Below are 19,270 nucleotides of genomic sequence, written 5' to 3'. Positions count from 1 at the left end.
AACTCAAAAGCTTTAAATTCAATCCAAAATAAAGAGCTATGGGTACCCTCATTAAAGAGAGATTGCACTATAACTAATTACTCTTCAAAGACTAGTTCAATTTCCTTTTTATTCTACATGGCAAATTTAGCTGACAATATCCACTATTTGAGTGGAGGGTCACCCTTTTCCACCAAGGAGGAGATACTTACAGCTAACAAATTAGTGTAAATACCGTTAATTTATTTTTTGTGATAAACATTTAAATCCAGGCAAAACTCTTAAAACTCATGTAACGCCCTGGGTCGCCTCAGGCTCGCTCAGCTCGTTTCGTCTAGGGGGAGCAGCCTTTGGCCCCGCCAAACTGGGTAATCAGCTGGTGTGGATGCTGTGTGATGTCCCCGCCTCGCCCAAAAACAGTCAGTACACCATAAGCGATTAAATGAGTACAATTTATAAAGGTTTCTATAACTAAGTGATTAATAACGATACAGTATATATGAAGAAAAAAAATAAAGAAAAAAGGTGCCAAACTTATCAAAGTCCAAACCACTTGGTGCACAACCGTTGGAGCTCAATTTCTGAAGTCTTCTGGCCACCATTCGATCCCCTCCGAACTCCTCGACTTGCAGATTAGGACCATCTGAAGTGGTCAACCAAGCACATCTAGCTTCATCTGCTTTCCTCAGAGTACCTCCTGGCCTCAGACCCCCGCTTGGGGTCCGTTCATCGCCCAGCTTACAGCATTGCGTCCTCTCTCTCTCTCTCACCCCTTCGCGCCGATCTCCCCAAAGGCCCGCCAACAATAGCTTACAGACTCAGAAGAAAGAACAACATTAATCCCAATTGGTTTACAAAGGAGTACAATTCTTGTTATCAGTAAATTTTAACCCAAACAAGCTTCCAGCACTCTCTCGCAACAAAGAAGCATTTCTGCTTTTAACAAAACAACGAAGCCATTTTGATTACATACACAGTAACAAAGAAAAATGAAGAAACCCCCGTTACACTCATTTAAAATTCAGGTTTTCTAACTTATAAAACATTTCCAAATTACGAATGATTTCTAAAACACAAAGGATTTCCAAAACACAGACACATTTTCTGTAAGCTAAAAAAAATACCAACAATGCAAACAAATGAATCATTCATCACAGAAATCGATGGCAGAAGAATGGATTCTAGTTCACCCTATGCTTCTGTCATTCTTCTTGCTGTTCCTAATAAGCCTGAATGCTCTCTACATTTATACTGTTTTTCTGCCACATGCGTGACTTCACATATATATGATATTTTTCAGATACCATTTTATACAAATGGTCTAAAAGCTTCTGGAGACAGAGTTCCTAGATTCCTACAATTAGTGCTATGAAGCCATCTCTCTGAGCACACAAACCTTCCAACTATTAACAGATCAGCTATTTGATGTGCTAAGTAATAATATCAATCTGGTCTGCAAGTTTCCTTCAACTAAATAACTTAGCCACTGTTGTTCAGTTTGAAACAAATCCAATTAAATATTCCCATTGTCTTACACTGTACCTTTTGAGAAATCTGCCCAGCTGCTGTGAACCATCATTCTGTGCTCTATTGACAGTGCATTTGTTTGCAAAATTGTCCTTTTAACTTTAACCTGATTATTGTTTAAACTGAAGACTGGCTTCCATGTATGACAAGAAGCTGAACTAAGAATGTTGGTTGGAAGTTGATCCTACTCAAAAACAACCCTTTGATCTCTAGAAGTTCCAAATGCTATGTTAGAAAGCTGGAAAAAGAAAAGTCCCTCTGGCCCTGGACAGTGAATATCCATCACACTTTCAGATTTTTCTCAATGATTGCTGCACCTATCTGTGCATTCATATTAATCAATGTTGCCCATCTAACTGTGTGCAAAGGTTTTCTTTCCCCTGAGGTCTTTAGAATATTTTTGACATTACCTGTTTCATGATTTATTGTATAAGGGCCTCAAATAATTTGTTATAACCTGAAAATACTTCCGCAGTAATAGCCTTCATTTACTTCTGACTTTCTGCATCCCTCTGAATAATTTTGAAAATTAAGGCCACAAATCATTATTGTATATGAGTCACAAGGAAAGACATGTATGTAGACATGCTGGTATATTTCCTGCATGGTGATAGAGCACATCAAACTACTTCAATGGCAACAATAACCACAAACAAATCTGCTGGAAGAACTCGATAGGTCAAGCAGCACCTGCGGGAGGAAAGGAATTGTTTGCATCCTTCACAAGATTGTTGCTCCAGATTCCCGCATCTGCATTGCCTTACGTTTCTAATGGTGATAAAACAACAAGATTTTTCAAAAAGCCCATGTCATTCAGCCACAATCTACTTGGTCTGGCTACCATGCAATTCCAGACCCAGCATTGTGCTTCACTTTTAAATGTCCTCTGAAATGGCTCTGTAAACTACTCAATCTCCCTTTACAGTTGCATTGAACCACAGAGTATTATAACCAAATTCAGACCCAGCAAAGTTGCTTTGGGCAAAGTCAATTTTGAAAATCCTCCACACGTTATTGTGCAACTTTGCTGTTTTCTTTCTACATCCCAAACAGGCAACGTTTAATATTCAGATGAAAATGAGAAGTCTAGTCTATGGTGTAATGTGTTTCACATCTTGTGGTGAGTCTTACTGACCAGCTGCATTATTATTAATCTTCTTTGTGACCATACTGTATAAGAGGCAGCTACAACTCACTTTGCATTTGAATCAGTCGGCTGTGAGTTAAGTCCTGAACCAGTGATTTCAGCATGAATAATGCAAGTTGGCACTTTGGTGCCACTGCTAAAAGTGCTGTCTTTAGTTGCCATCTGTTCTCTCTGGTCAACAGAACAAAAACACATGACACAATTTCAAAGCCTTAGAGATGAGTTATCCTGGCCAATCTAGTTTTTCCTCAGTCATTGCTTTTACAAGACTGAATATTATCACATTGCGGTTTTATTTGGACTTGCTGTGCACAAATGGGCTGTTACATTTCCCACATCACAAGTGTGGCTATGAAACACTTACAGTCATCCTAAAAATGATGTGAAAGTTGCTGTGGAATTGTAAGCTGGGACATATCGAGACACGTGCATTTTGGCCCAATCAAGTGGCTGCTCCGATTAGTGAATTTCATGAAAATAGTTAAAAAGGTATAAAAAAGAACAGAGTAACAAGTTATGTATTTAAATTAAATACCGAACAAGGTGGAACACAATCAATAGTACCACAGTACTATAAAACTGTATGTTAATTTCTAGTGGTTATCAGCAGAACGATTAAGATGTCGCTGGAGAATCTCAGTGACTTCTGGCTGGTAGCTAACGAAACAAGGAAGACAAATACTTTACCTGGCTGTTAGGAGATGACTGTCAAGGTTTTATAATGTATACATACTTTGATAATAAATCTACTTTGAACTTTGATTCATCCAGTGTATGCAATGAATAGAATCAGTGCAGACACCTGGAGCAGAAGGTGTCATTGTAATGTTCAAGATGATTATCAATACCTTCAGATTCTTTGTAGTTCCTAACTTGTTGAAGTGGTGATAACATTTCATTTTCATTCCTGGCCATTTCTGGCAGCTATGAGCCTGAATGCTTGAAACTACAGTGAGCTGAAAGGTTTGGACTTGTCTTGCTGTTCATTTCTCAGCAAGTATCAGTGACAAAAATACACTGCTTTTTGAACACAAACACATGTAAATGCCACAACGTATTTAAGAACTGTCCACTTGAAGCAGGGTGTAGCGTCTAACAGACACACAAGTACACATGGCTGATCCTTGTTAGTACCTATTCAGTAAGTCTCCTGCCCCGTTTAAGCAGCATAGCGTCCCAAATAAATAAAGGGAGTCCCAGCAAATTTCTCGATTAGGTTTTGTTCTAGAAGAGTTGTCCCAAATAAGCAGCTGACCTGTAACTGATGGCCCAATTAACCAAATTCCACTGCATTTCTTTTTTTTTGATGCCATACTTATTAATAGTTAAAATTTTGATTGTTTCCTCCTTTGATCGCTTGGTTATCCTAAGCATCAGGGCTTAAAATTCACAGGGCCAGGTATAACTGCTTGAGCAACCTGTATAATGGTCAATTGTTCTTGCCTTCAGGGCAAATCACCTTTACGTAGAAAATAGATTTTACCTGTTTTTTTGATCTGCTAAATTATTTTTGTGACCACATTGCATCATATTCTCTGCAAAGTTCTATTACATTGGCCATAATACGCAGGAACAGCTTTAAGATCATTTACACCCAGAAAGGAGTACTAATACTGAACATTCACTGTGTAGAGAGAGACATCTTTAATACTTTATGTTGCAACATTCAGAGAAAACATTAATTGTCCTTAAAATCAGATTCTGCATGGCATCCAAATAACTCAAATGGTTGAAATAAAGGATATAGGAGAGAGGGAGAGACCTCCCACATTCCTTCAAACAGACATTGAAGCCCTGGTCAACAAGATACATTACTGAGCATAAGGAGTCATGAGAACTATATACCCCATCTCACCAACAATGTTTCCTTCATCTTCTGGAAGGTGAGGCTTTGACTTTGGTTTGCATGGTTCACAGTTTTGCTTCATATTTTCACATAAGAGTAAAACCTCCACAATTTCTGTATTTAGTGTTTACTGTAGTATATCTCAGAAATAGTCATGGCAATAAAAACTTACAAACAGTATTTTGAGGAGATCCTAAGCAGTTTCCCCCACCATTATGGCCTTCCACTGCTCTTTTATTTCTGTTCAGCTGCACAGCATACAAGTGTGAGGGGCTAGGGAAATTGAGATAGACACTTTCTCCTCGAATTCATCCTTCTGGACAATGAAAATGGGCAACACTGCAATTCCCTTCAGGAAGAACTAGGGTTTCCATCTTCTCTAAACCGCAAGAAAGTAAATATCGATGGGCGGAAAGCTTTCCAGTTGATACAAACCTCAAGTCATATGTTTGTGGTCCAGCAGGAGATGATTTAGTAGAGGCAGAAGGAATGCTTGATGTGCTGATAGATTTCTTTCTACCTCTCTGAAGATGATGGTTCTGATAAGATCTCAGTAAAACAGGGAGTGGCAGAGGCATATGATGGGATATGAATAGATTGAATATTGCCACCTATAAATCACATGAAGTTTCAGAGTATATAGTTACTCGGTGGATGGTGTTGCAGATTAGACTCATGAGAAGACATATAACATTTATTAGCAAAATTGCAGCCCGTAAAATTATAAGAGGAATTGATATGAAATAGGAAGGATTGTCATCAAGCTGGAAAGAGCATAGAAAAGATACTGTAAGCTGGAAAGTGTGTAGAAACGATTCTTGAGGATGTTACTGGATCTGCAGATTGTGAATTATAAGGTGAAGATGGGATTTCTTTCCCTGGATAATAAGATACAACCTTAATCAAGGTACATAAGATCATGAGGGGCATAGACATCTTGGATAATCACAGTCTTTTTCCTAGGTAGGAGAGTCTAAAACTAAAGGACGTAGATTTAAAGTGCAAGGGGAAGTATTTAAAAGGGACCTGAGGGAAATCTTTTTCACACAGGGGGTGCTAGGTATATGGAATGAGCTGCCAGAGAAAGCTAGAATAGTGGATATAATCGCAATTTTAAAAGGTATTAAGATAGATACATGGACCCGAAAGGTTTTTGGAGGGATGTGAGCTAAATGCTGATAGATGGGAGTAGCTTAGACAGGCATCTATCTGGAAAAACTGGGCCAAAGGGCCTGTTTCCCTACTGTGTAATTCTCTGATTAAAATTGACTCAGATCAGAAGACAGTAAAATTGCTGTGGTTAAGTTGGTAGTGAAAATAGAGGCACATTGTGTAGCATAGAGGCAAGGCTCCAAAACTGGGTAATGTCATTAGTTCTGTGCACCACACGTTAGGCAAAATGTCTAGCTGTTGGAACAGCTACAGTGGGATTTAATGGAAATGATCAGGGATAAAGGATGCCAGATACATGGAACGCTAGAATAATTTTGTCAATGAGGATGTCAGTCAGCTGATAGTAGCAATTGCTAGCACAGGGTTCTATCAGAGTTAATTGACCATGCCAACGTGGAAGCTGGTATTCTATCAAGAGCAGAGAAAGTCAAGGGGGTATCTGATCGAGGCAGTAAAATTAAGAAGGGTTTTCAATAGAAGGAAAGGTGAATTAGTTTTCAAAGGCAAATGGCTGTAACAAAAGGTCACAGATGTAAGGTAATTGGCAAAAGAGCCAGAGTCAGTGTGATAAAAGCAATTGCTATATAATAAAATTTTATGAGCTGGAATAAGTTTCATGCATGGATGGTGCAGCAGACTATGACAATTATTCAAAAATATGAATAAATACTTTAATAGAAAAAAGCTTATATAGGTAACGGACAAGGGTAGTAAGTGGGGAAAAATTGAATTAAGTTCTTCAAGAAAGTAAATTGGCATTGTGGTAAAATAGCTTCATTTGTGCTTTGTTTCATACTTTGTTTCAATGAGAGTGGCCCTTTAAGAGCATTTTCATTTCATCTCTATAAAATGCTGTCTTCTCATGATTTATTCACCAATTGTTCTATAATAACATCATTTGGTCTGCTCTTGTATTGAGTTGTAGCAGTGGTTAAATGAGGTGAATTCTGAGACATGTTGATCATGCTTGTGGTTTTCAGGTAAACTTAAAATGCTGCTTCTCTGGAGTGAATGAAAATGCACAGAAGAGATGCATTGGTGCATTGACAGATCAGCCAAGTGCAGAAATGCAGCAGATATTATATGAAGTAATCAGTGACCATAAGACACAGAAGAGAAATTAGGCCATTTGCCCTAGCAAGTCTGCTCTGCCATTTCATCTTGTCTGATTCAGTTTCCCTCCCATCCTCATTCTCCTTAACCTTTCATGCTCTGACTAATCAAGAACCTATCAACCTCCTATGTAAATACAGCCAATGACCTGGCCTCCACAGTCGCCTGTGGCAACAAATTCAACAGATTCACCACCCTCTGGCTAAAGAAATTTCTTCTCCTCTCTGTTCTAACTGGACATCTCTCGATCCTGAGACAGTGCCCTCTGATACTGGATTACCCCACTATAGAAAACAACATCCCTACATCCACTCTATTGAGGCCTGTCAACATTCGATAGGATTCAATGAGATTTCCCCTCATTCATATAAATTTCAGTTAGTTCAAGCCCAGAGCCATCTAATGCTCCTTATAAGATAAGCTTTTCATTCTCTGAATCATTCTTGTGAACCTCCTCTGAAACCTCCCCAATGTCAGCACATCATTTCTTAGACAAGGGATTCAACACTGTGCACAGCACTCCGATTGAGGCCTTATTATGCCTCAGCAGTACATACTTGCTTCTATATTCCCATCTTCTTGAAATAACTGCTAACAGTGTATTTACCTTCCTCACCACTGACTCAACCTGCAAGTTAACTTTTAAGGAATCATGCACAAGAACTCCCAAGTCACTTTGCATGTCAGATTAAGGAATTTTCTCCCCATTTAGTAAATAGTGTATGCTTTTTTTTAAAATACCTTCTCCTAACATCCATGATGAAACACTTACTAGCACCATATTTCATCGTTCCCTTCTTTGCCCATTCTCCTAATCTAAATACTGCTGTAACATCCCTGCTTCCTCAACACTACCTGCCTCTCTACGTATCTTAATTTATATATCATCAGCAAGATTAGTCCCAAAGCTGTCAGTTCCATCATTTAAATCATTGACGTATAACATAAAAAGGAACAGTCCCAACACCGACCCCTGTAGAACACCACTAGTCTCCAGCAATCAACCAGAAAGGGCTACCTTTTTCCCACTCTTTGCTTCCAACCAATCACCCAATTCTCTGTCCATGGTAGCAGCTTCCCTGTAATACCATGGACCCTTAAATTGTTATGCAGCCTCGTGTGAGGCACCATGTCAAAGGCCCTCTGAAAATCCAGGTAACAATATCCACTGTTTCTCCTTTGTCTATCCTTTCTGTTATTTCCTCAGAGAATTCCAACAGGTGGGTCAGGCAACATTTTTCCTGAAAGAAACCATGCTGATTTTGGCCTATTTTATCATATACCTCCAAGTACCCTGAGAACTCAATCTTAGCAATCAACTCTGTTACATATCCCGTAACTGGATCACTTACCAGCAAAGATAGAGAGGTCTGTTGAAGTCTGATGTCACTATTTTCAAATGTTTTTATTTATAAAGGGGCACAAAAGTAAGGTTAATACAAACATTCAGATAATGCACGTCGTCAATACTCAATCTAAAGCGCGGGTATAGTAATAATCATCATTAAGAAATAAGCTCTACTGTTGTCTAGGGGATAATATATTGTCCATTGGAAATATAAAAGTCACTCAGAAGTCTGCAGGCTTCAGCCTTTTGGGAATCGCTGGGTTTCACGTGTTGGACAGAGAGAGAGAGATTGGTGAGAAAAGGAAAACTTGCCCGGGTCTTTATGAAGCATCCGTTGAATCAGGGGAGCGGGCTCCCCCACCCCACCCGATGTTAGTTAAAAGCGGTTTTCCTTGATTCCAGCCACAGATTCCAAGCCCAGAATCTAACGCACGTGGCTTCCTTCAAAATGGCTTCCCGCTATGACGGGATCGCTATCGTGTCTCCTTGGTGCGTCTGAAGGGGCTGTCCCCCTGAGACCCTCCTTTATACTTCCTCACGGGGTTGCAGGTGTCAATCAGGTTGGGATGATGCAATCTCTCTCTCAACCAGCCCACTTTGCCCGAGGGCTTTACACGTGGTCTCCATGAGACAATAGTCAATGTCACCTTATTTTGCAACCCGGTGGAACGCGGTATTCAGCACATCTCTCTCTCTCCCACTTCCTGTGTCTATTCAGCACGTCTCTCTCTCTCCCACTTCCTGGGTCTACTGACCCCCCCTCAACTAGTGCTCTTGCGATTCTCACAAAAGAGGGGGCTGGGATCATAACAACTCCAACGTCTTCCCAACCACTGAGGTTAGGCTAACTAGGCTATAATTTCCTTTTTTCAGCATCTCTTGAAGATTGAAGTGACATTTGCAATTTTCCAGTCCTCCAGAACTATACCAAGATCTAGTAATTCTTGAAAGATCATTACTAATGCCTCTGCAATCTCTTCAGCTGTCTGTTTCAGAACCTTGAAGTTGGATCCATCTGTTCCTCTACCTTCATACCTTTCATCTTCCAAAGTACCTTCTCCCTAGTAATATCAATTGCACTCTCTTCTACCCCCTGACACTATTGAACTCCTGGCATTTTTCTAGTATCTTCCACAGTGAAGACTGATGCAAAATACTTATTCAGTTCATCCACTATTTCCTCGACCCCCGTTACTACCTCTCCAGCTTTATTTTTCAGTGGTCTGATATCTACTTTTATCTGCATTTTACACTTTAGACTGTCTATCTGAAAAATCTTTTGATATCCTTTTTGATATTATGGGCTAGCTTACATTTCATCTTTTTCCTCCTTATGGCTTTTTAGTTGCCTTCTGTTAATTATTAAAAGCTATCCAATCCTCTAACTTCCCACTATTTTCTGCTCTATTATAAGCCTTATCTTTTTCTTTTATATTATTTTTGACCTCACTTGTCAGCTGCAGTTGTGTCTCCCTGCCTTTAGAATACTTAGTCTAGTTTGGGATGGGTCTATCCTGTGCCTTCTAAATTCCACCCAGAATCTCCAGCTACTGCTGTCAACCCTGCTAGTGTCCCCTTCCAATCAACTTCGGTCAGTTCTTTTCTAATGCCTCTATAATTCCCTTTATTCTATACTGATATATCTGACATTAGGTTTTTCCTCTCAAGTTAAAGGGTGAATTCTATTATGTTATGATCACTGCCTCCCATTGGTTCCTTTACCTTAAGTTCACTATCAAATCCAGTTGATTACACGACACCCAATCCAGAATAGTATTTCACCTAGTTGGCTTAACCCCAAGCTGCTCTAAAAAACCATCTTGTAAGTACTCTCTCTCTTGGATATTGAACCAATCTGATTTTCCCAAACTAGCTGCATATTGAAATCCCCCATGATAATCGTAATATTTCCCGTTTTGACATGCATTTCCTATCTCCCATTCCACTTTTTTGCCCACATCCTGCTCAGAGTCCTGTATATAACTCCCTTCAGGGTCTTTCACCTTTGCAGTTTCTTTATTCTGCCCATCTCCAGATCATCTGTCACCTCTTTCTAAGGATTTGATTTCATTTTTTACCAACAGAGCCACGCCACACCCTCTGCTTACCTGCCCGTCCTTTCAATATAATGTGTATCATTGGATGTTAAGCTCCCAACTATAATCTTCTTTCAGCCATGACTCAGTGATACCCACAACCGCCTTATTGGCAAAACCTACCAAACTCTAACTGAGCTACAAGATATAATCCATATACTTATTCTGTATACTGCATGCATTCAAATATAATACTTCAAAACCTGTATTTGTTATCCTATTCAATTTTGTTCCTAGCTTAGACTGCAACTTATCCCACTGAATGCAATAATGCTCTTTTGTCAGCCTGTCCTTCCTAATAGCCTCACTACACACTGCATCTGCTTGAATACTTACTGCCCTATCACTCCAGTTCCCACCCCTGTGGCAAATTTGTTTAAACCCTCCCCAACAGCCCTAGTAAACCTGCCCACAAGAATGTTGATTCCCCTTTGGATTCAGGTGTAATCTGTCCCTGTACAGGTCATACCTTCCTCAGAAGTGATCCCAGTGATCTAGGAATCTGAAGCCCTGCCCTCTGCCACACATTCAACTACCAATTCTTTATATTCTTATCCTCACAGATAGTAATCCAGAGATTACTACCCTGGAGGTCCTGCTTTTCAGTTTTCCACCCAACTCCCTATATTCTCACTTCAGGATCTCCTCCCTTTTTCTACCTACAGTATGTCATTGGTGCCAATATGAAGCAAAACCTCTAGCTGCTTTCCTTCTCCCTTTAGGATGCCATAGACCTGATCTGAGATCTGAGACCATGGCACCTGGGAGGCAAGATACCATCCGTTGTCCCTTTCACACCCACAGAATCTCATGTCTATTCCTCTAATGGAATCCTGTATCATGACTGCACTCCTCACTTCTCTTCTGAACCACAGCACCAGACTCACTGTCAGAGACCCAGTCACTGCAACTCCCCACTGTTAGGTCATTCCCCCTCAGCACTATCAAAAGCAGTATACTTATTGAGTGGAATGGCATAGGGGTGCTCTGCCCTGGCTGCCCATTTCCTTTCCTTCTTCTAACAACTACCCAGATACCTGCCTCCCCGTGGTTGGAGTTTGTTGCAGATTGCAAAATAAACATGGAATTCAGCCAAATTTTTAAAATTCTTTTTTCAATACATAGTTTGCTGGAGAATTGAATAGACTGAGATGCTTGAGTGATCACATTTCGTATTCAGCTTCTTTTGAAAATATCTTGGGATGCCTATTCTCTATGTATTAACAAATCTTTTTAATTGACATTGATGGTAAATCAGTAGTTTTCTCCCAATCGCTGTTGCTAACACCATCATGTAATATATTGGTATGTAAGCCCAATACCTTTTGGTAAGTTATCTCTTTACAAGTTCAAGTTCAAGTTTAGTTGTAATTCAACCAGACATATGAATATAGCAAAATGAAACAGTGTTCATCCGGGGCCAAGTAGCAAACCACAGTACCGACAGCACATAGCATGGAGCACATATAGTAATGATAGCAGAAAACCAGACAGTCACAAAAACATTATATAGCCCAAGTCCCTGCGTGGCATTGCCCATAGACTGACGGTGCATGGGATGTTGTCCTGGACCAGCTTGTCTTCCACTGAGGAAACAATGGAGAGCACCACCAATGGAGGAGCCAACCCCGAACCAGTTCAAATTTCAGCGCACCTGCAGAGGCCTCTGCTCTGTCCCACATCGCCGCTGACGCTCCCTCTCCAGGATGGCTGAAACAGACAACTTCCACGGCATGAGCATTTGGTCCGCACAGCAACCAAGGCAATGCGACTCCCCTGTCATTGGTCTCATCAATGAAGCAGTGAACTAGACTTGCAGTATTCTACATTACTAATGTCCAACAGGGTCCTGCAATCTCAATAAAACTAATTGTGCAAGACAATCATTTGCACTGATTATTTAACCATATATCATTTCTGCACAACACTGTACCTGACAAGTCCATCTTTGTACCCATTGAACAACTCACTGATGGGAGAGTCCTGCAGTATTTGACATTCTTAATATTTGGCAGTGTATTGGAATCATAAAAAAGACATAAAGGATGAACTATTACAGCTTTGCTTGGACCCAGAAAGGTTGCTGTGACCATGTGCTCTACCATCTTAGTGGATTTTTTTTTTTCAAAGTAAAGAATCAAAATATTGATGGAAATAGATCATTTGCACTATGTATAATCTCAGCTTTGTGCATTGAGAGATATATTAATAATTTTATTTAATAAGGTTTTATTTCTTTTTGGTTTTCCTCCCCAGACTTACCTACTTCTTTTAAAAGCAAGTAGCACATAGCTTTCCACAGTTTCACAAGCACTGGCTACCATCATGCATGTTATCCCTCTTTCATTTTTCATATGTTAGCTAGGATAAGCAAGCAAACTGGACTGAAATGGACATTGTGTAATACTGACATTATGCCCCTATCCCTTCAACATTCACCCTATTGACTCCCTCAGAATCTTATCTTTCAGTAAGATCATCTCTCATTTTCTGATCACTTCAAAGATGATTGGCCTAAAGCATTTACTTCCTTCACCAACTTAGAGGATATTTGTGAGAAAAAGGGAACTCCATCCCTTCAAGCTTTCTTGATTGTTCAGTTGGATCACAATTGAGCTGATTTTTGCCATTTTGTTACCTATTTCTATAATGCTTGATACCCTTTGTAATTCCAATGCTTCGTAACTACATTGAAGAAAGACATACCTCTTCATTTCAGTCTTAAGTGGTTAACTTCTTACTTCATTCTTTGCAACTAAGTTCTTGGTGTAAGAACAAGGAAAATATCATCATTAAGTCTACCCTGTCAAGCTCTCCCAGTATCTCATGTTCTAACGGATGACCCCATTACTCTAAGCTCCAGAAAATATGTTTTGAAGCAATGATGATGCCCAGGAGGAGTGGCTTGGTGGCACCCATTATTAGATGGGTCCAGGTCCTGGTTGCTCAATAGTATTCTCAATACACTTCCCATCAAAGGACACACCACCCTAAATATGCAGAATTTCTGAGGAAAGGTGAACGTTTCTGAACTAATAAGCTCTTCTAAAATCAGTTATGTTTACTCCCATTCCCCTCCTTTGATTTGTCATTTGCTACCATACCATAATGTAATGGTGAGAAGAGACCCTTCTATTTTTTTATAATTTACCATTATATGAAGTGCTATATTAATACATTGAGATAAAAACAATTATAAATGTTAATATATCAATAAATGAATGGGTGCTAATAAAAAAAAGCCTCTTTGATTTGTAATCTCTTAATTTGAAAAAGGAATTAGAAAAGCCAAGCAGTATTTCAATTCCATGTTTTGCACAGAACACATAAAAACTGCAACACCAAGGCCTCCATGTGTCAAGTAACTGCTGGGAGAAAGTTCTGCATAAATCTCCCTGGGCTCTGGATGTAAATAGCTGGAAGTGGAGAATGTCTGTCTATTCACATCTCCAGAGTTCATCCCCAGCTGGCTCTCCATTTTGACATATTTTGCTGCAGTCCCTTGGGTGCTTGAGAACTTTCCTGTCAAAAGTAAATAATACTTCACCGAACAAAAATTAGAAAAAACTGACTTAATAATTGATGCATTTTCTATAGCTATGTGGGCTAGATGGCATATTAAAGCTTGTATTTACATTTTACATGATAATATCATTCATATGGATTAAAATTTTTAAGCCATTGAATCATAGTAGAGGTATAGTAAAGTGCTGTAATACATTGAGCAAGACAGTGGTAAATGGATTTCTTTGATGGGTAACATAACACCATTTAATTTGGAATTTAAAAGGGAAAGTAGAGTAAACATAAATAGAAGCATGAATGCAAAAAAAGTTCCTTATACTTTGTCAGTCAAAAAGCTCCTGTCTGGTCTTTTAGATATACACCTACTTCCTTCTGCTCTAGCTTCTCCTCTTCCTTTCCAGTCCGGATGAAGGGTCTCAGCCCTAAACGTCAACTATTTACTCTTTTCCATAGGTGCTTCCTGGCCTGCCGAGTTCTTCCAGCATTTTGTGTGCATTGCATTGGATTTCCAGCCTCTGCATATTTCTTCATGTTTGGGTTCCCTCTAATAACTTTATATCTCTTTCCATTAATATTGAACAATATATTCACTATACTTAGCAGCTGGGCCTTCACAGCCTTATTAGTTAGAATATTTCAACAATATGCCTGCCTTCTGGGCGAAGATTTTTTTCTCTCCTATCCATCCTGACTGGCCATCCTCTTATTTTGAAACTGACCTTGTTCTGGATTTGGCAATCAGGAGAAATGTTTTTCTTAATCTATCCTGTTATGCTTGGTAAGAATTCTGCATTTCTGAAATAGAGTATCTCTCTATTTCAATTCTAGAAAGTATGAGTGAGCCCGGTATATTTTATATTTTCAAAATGGGGCAAACATGATATATCAGGAATCAATCTAGTGCACTCTTGTTGTGGTGTTTCTAGTGAATGTATATTCTCTGTTGAATAAAAATGTATTAGAAAATAGACATATACGTAAATGGAGTAGCCCTCTGTGCCTACTCTGCCATTCAGAAAGATTGTAAGAACATACTCACAATGTCAGGATAATTGGTCTGTAGCTTCATTTATGTTCTCCCTCCTTTCTTAGATAATGAGATAGCATGTAACAATATAACAATTACAGCACAGAAACAGGCCATCTTGGCCCTTCTAGTCCATGCTGAATGCCTACTCTCACCTAGTCCCACCTACCTGCACTCAGCCCATAACCCTCCATTCTTTTCCTGTCCATATACCTATCCAATTTTACTTTAAATGACGATATTGAACCTGCCTCTACCACTTCTACTGGAAGCTTGTTCCACACAGCTACCACTCTCTGTGTAAAGAAGTTCCCCCTCATGTTACCCCTAAACTTTTGCCCCCTAACTCTCAAATCATGTCCTCTTGTTTGAATCTCCCCTACTCTCACTGGAAAAAGCCTATCCACGTCAACTCGATCTACCCCCTCATTATTTTAAATACCTTTATCGTCCCCACTCAACCTTCTACACTCCAAAGAATAAAGACCTAACTTGTTCAACCTTTTTCTGTCACTTAGGTTCTGAAACCCAGATAACTTCTAGTAAATCTTCCCTGTACTGTATCTATTTTGTTGATATCTTTCCTATAATTTGGTGACCAGAACTGTACACAATACTGCAAATTTGGCCTTACCAATGCCTTGTACAATTTTAACATTACATCCCAACTCCCATACTCAATGCTCTGATTAATAAAGGCCAGCATACCAAAAGCTTTCTTCACCACCCTATCCACATGAGATTCCATCTTCAGGGAACTATGCACCATTATTCCTAGATCACTCTGTTCCACTGCATTCCTCAATGCCCTACCATTTACCATGTATGTCCTATTTTGATTAGTCCTACCAAAATATAGCACTTCACACTTATCAGCATTAAACTCCATCTGCCATCTTTCAGCCCACTTTTCTAACTGGCCTAAATCCCTCTGCAAGCTTTGAAAACCTACCTCATTATCCACAACGCCACCTATCTTAGTATCATCTGCAGAGTTACTTATCCATTTTGCCACCCCATCATCCAGATCATTAATGTTTATGACAAACAACATTGGACCCAGTACAGATCCCTGAGGCACACCACTAGTCACCGGCCTCCAACCTGACAAACAGTTATCCACCACTACTCTCTGGCATCTCCCATGTAGCCACTGTTGAATCCATTTTACTACTTCAATATTAATACCTAATGATTGAACCTTCCTAACTAACCTTCCATGTGGAACCTTGTCAAAGGCCTTACTGAAGTCCATACAGACAAAATCCACTGCTTTACCCTTGTCAACTTTCCGTAACCTCTTCAAAAAATTCATTAAGGTTTGTCAGACATGACCTTCCACACACAAATCCATGTTGACTGTTCCTAATCAGATCCTGTCTATCCAGATAATTATATATACCATCTTTAAGAATACTTTCCATTAATTTACCCACCACTGATGTCAAACTGACAGGCCTATAATTCCTAGGTTTACTCTTAGAACCCTTTTAAACAATGGAACAACATGAGCAATACGCCAATCCTCCAGCACCATCCCCATTTCTAATGACATTTGAAATATTTCTCTCAGAGCCCCTGCTATTTCTACACTTCAAGGTCCTAGGGAATATGCTGTCAGGATCTGGAGACTTACCCACTTTTATATTCCTTAAACCCGCCAGTACTTCCTCTTCTTTAATCATCATAGTTTCAGTAACTTCCCTACTTGTTTCCCTTACCTTACACAATTCAATGTCCTTCTCCTTAGTGAATACCGAAGAAAAGAAATTGTTCCAATTTTCCCCCCATCTCTTTTGGCTCCACACATAGCTGTTCACTCTGATTCTCTAAGGGACCAATTTTATCTCTCACTATGCTTTTGCTATTAATATAACTGTAGAAACCCTTTGGATTTATTTCCACCTTACTTGCCAAAGCAACCTCGTATCTTCTATTACCTTTTCTAATTTCTTTCTTAAGATTCTTTTTACATTCTTCATATTCCTCGAGCTCCTCATTTACTCCATGCTGCCTGTATTTATTGTAGATCTCACTCTTTTTCCGAACCAAGTTTCCAATATCCCTAAAAGACCATGGCTCTCTCAAACTTTTAACATTTCTTTTCAACCTAACAGGAACATTTAGATTCTGTACCCTCAAAATTTCATCTTTAAGTTTGACCTCCATTTCTCTATACATCTTTTCCATAAAACAAATTGTCCCAATCCACTCCTTCTAAATCCTTTCGCATCTCCTTAAAGTTAGCCTTTCTCCAATCAAAAATCTCAACCCTGGGTCCAGTCTTATCCTTCTCTATAATTATATTGAAACTAATGGTATTGTGATCACTGGACCCGAAGTGCTTCCCAACACATACCTTCATCACCTGATCTATCTCATTCCCTAACAGGAGATCCAACACTGCCCCTTCTCTAGTTGGTACCACTATGTATTGCTGCAAAAAACTATCCCGCACACATTTTATAAACTCCAAACCATCCAGCCCTTTTACAGTATGGGCTTCCCAGTCTATGTGTGGAAAATTAACATCTCCCACAATCACAACCCTGTGCTTACTACAAATATCTGCTATCTCCTTACAAATTTGCTCCTCCAATTCTCACTCCCCATTAAATGGCATATACCTCCTTTGAATACCTAGGAATTGTTCTGGAAGCTGTGATCCGACAAACAATTAGAGCCTATCTCAGTAGAAACAACATTAAAATATATGTATACAAGAGCAAGGATGTTCTTTTGCATTTGTACAGGGCCCTGGTGAGACCACACCTGAAATATTGTGTACAGTTTTGGTTTCCAGGTTTAAGGAAGGACATTCTGGCAATTGAGGAAGTGCAGCGTAGATTCACTAGGTTGATTCCTGGGATGGCAGGGCTGTCTTACGCAGAGAGATTGGAGAGATTGGGCTTGTACACGCTGGAATTGAGGAGATTGAGAGGGGATCTGATTGAAACGTTTAAGATAATTAAAGGATTTGATAGGATTGAGGCAGGAAATATGTTCCAGATGTTGGGAGAGTCCAGTACCAGAGGGCATGGATTGAGAATAAGAGGTCAGTTATTTAAAACAGAGTTGAGGAAGAGCTTCTTCTCCCAGAGAGTTGTGGAGGTGTGGAATGCACTGCCTCGGAAGACGGTGGAGGCCAATTCTCTGGATGCTTTCAAGAAGGAGCTGGATAGATATCTGATGGATAGGGGAATCAAGGGATATGGGGACTAGGCAGGGACTGGGTATTGATAGTGAATGATCAGCCATGATCTCAGAATGGTGGTGCAGAATCGAGGGGCCGAATGGTCTACTTCTGCACCTATTGTCTATTGTCTATTGTCTATATGAAAAAATAAGTAATGGTTATAATTTAAAGGACTGAGATCATTGCCACAGCTACATCTTTCAAAGCCATGTCATGCTCCAGGGAATTACCCAATTTCAATCTCTTGATTTTCTCCAATAGTATTCTTTTGGTTAGTGCTCATACCTCATTCGCTTAATACATTGGTTCTCTGATATTTTTTGAGAAGTTTTCTGTCTTCTTCTTCATCTTCTCCTCCTCCTTTTTCTTCTTCTTCTTCCTCTTCTTCAAGAGAAGTGAGAGAATAGTTGTTTTAATCTTTGTTATTTGATGATTTCCCAATGTATTTTCACCAGTTTATTTTCTTAATCTTCCCCCACATTCTACTTCCCTTTGCTTATTTATTTCTTGGTCGTTTGCTGAAATCTGACCTAATCTTCGGGTTGATTGCTTTATAGGCCTTTCTCTGAAAAATTCACATACTCCGCAGCTGAACTACTTTTCCTATTATGTTTGTTCCTTAAAAGGCGACAATTTTGTGACAAACTAATTATTTGTATTGGTATTGATTTATTACTGTCACATGTACCAATATACAGTGAACAGCTTGTCTAAGTATTCATTTGTTTGTAGCCATTGTCACACGTTTTTTTCATGTGTTTAACTCAAACCTCCGATCTTTATAATTGACTGTGATTAGAATTAAGATTCTGGCTTTGTTTGGATTTAAGATTCTGGTTTCACGTTGAACTAAATCACTTTAAATCCTGATATGAAATTCCATCTTCCATAAAGGCTGCTTAACAACCAACTTATTAAATCACTCTTTCTCCTTGGACAATTCAGCCTGTTCCCAGGTTACCAATTGCTGACTTATAGACACCAGCAGATAAGAACGAGCTCTTTAACATTACTAATTTTTAAAGCTGGACATATAGTATATACATATATTTTTTCCTACAAATGGCAGAGCTGTTTCAAACCTCTCTACTTCTAGTAATCATTCTTTCTTGTAAGTGTTGTGTGCTTTTGATACGATTGACATTTTGATGCTCTGCAATGTCCATCAGCACTGTGTGCTTAGACCTCTGCTCTACGTGCTTTACGTTTATGAATGTGTGGCTAAGTACAACTCCAATGCCATATTTAAGTTTGCCAATGACATCACAGTTGAATCAAAGCTGCTGATGAATC

At 39.4% G+C, this 19,270-nt stretch overlaps 1 protein-coding gene and 1 long non-coding RNA gene across 5 annotated transcripts in view; one reads left to right on the top strand and one right to left on the bottom strand.

Annotated features, from left to right (window-relative positions):
• The window catches only part of LOC132405639 (follistatin-related protein 5-like), a 683,401-nt gene that overhangs the window by 186,721 nt on the left and 477,410 nt on the right, over positions 1 to 19,270 (top strand). The window lies entirely within an intron of this gene.
• Positions 11,804 to 19,270, bottom strand: part of LOC132405207 (uncharacterized) — a 34,428-nt gene continuing 26,961 nt past the window's right edge. The window contains exons 2-3 of the long non-coding RNA XR_009515791.1: positions 18,263 to 18,361; positions 11,804 to 11,939 (exon numbers count right to left, since the gene is read on the bottom strand). This is a non-coding gene — a long non-coding RNA (uncharacterized LOC132405207). The remainder of the gene's footprint in view (positions 11,940 to 18,262; positions 18,362 to 19,270) is intronic.

The sequence above is a fragment of the Hypanus sabinus genome, chromosome 15 (assembly GCF_030144855.1).
Source record: "Hypanus sabinus isolate sHypSab1 chromosome 15, sHypSab1.hap1, whole genome shotgun sequence".
Lineage (NCBI taxonomy): Eukaryota > Metazoa > Chordata > Chondrichthyes > Myliobatiformes > Dasyatidae > Hypanus > Hypanus sabinus.
Note: the sequence above shows the minus strand (reverse complement) of the source record. Positions and strands in the feature narration are given on the sequence as shown.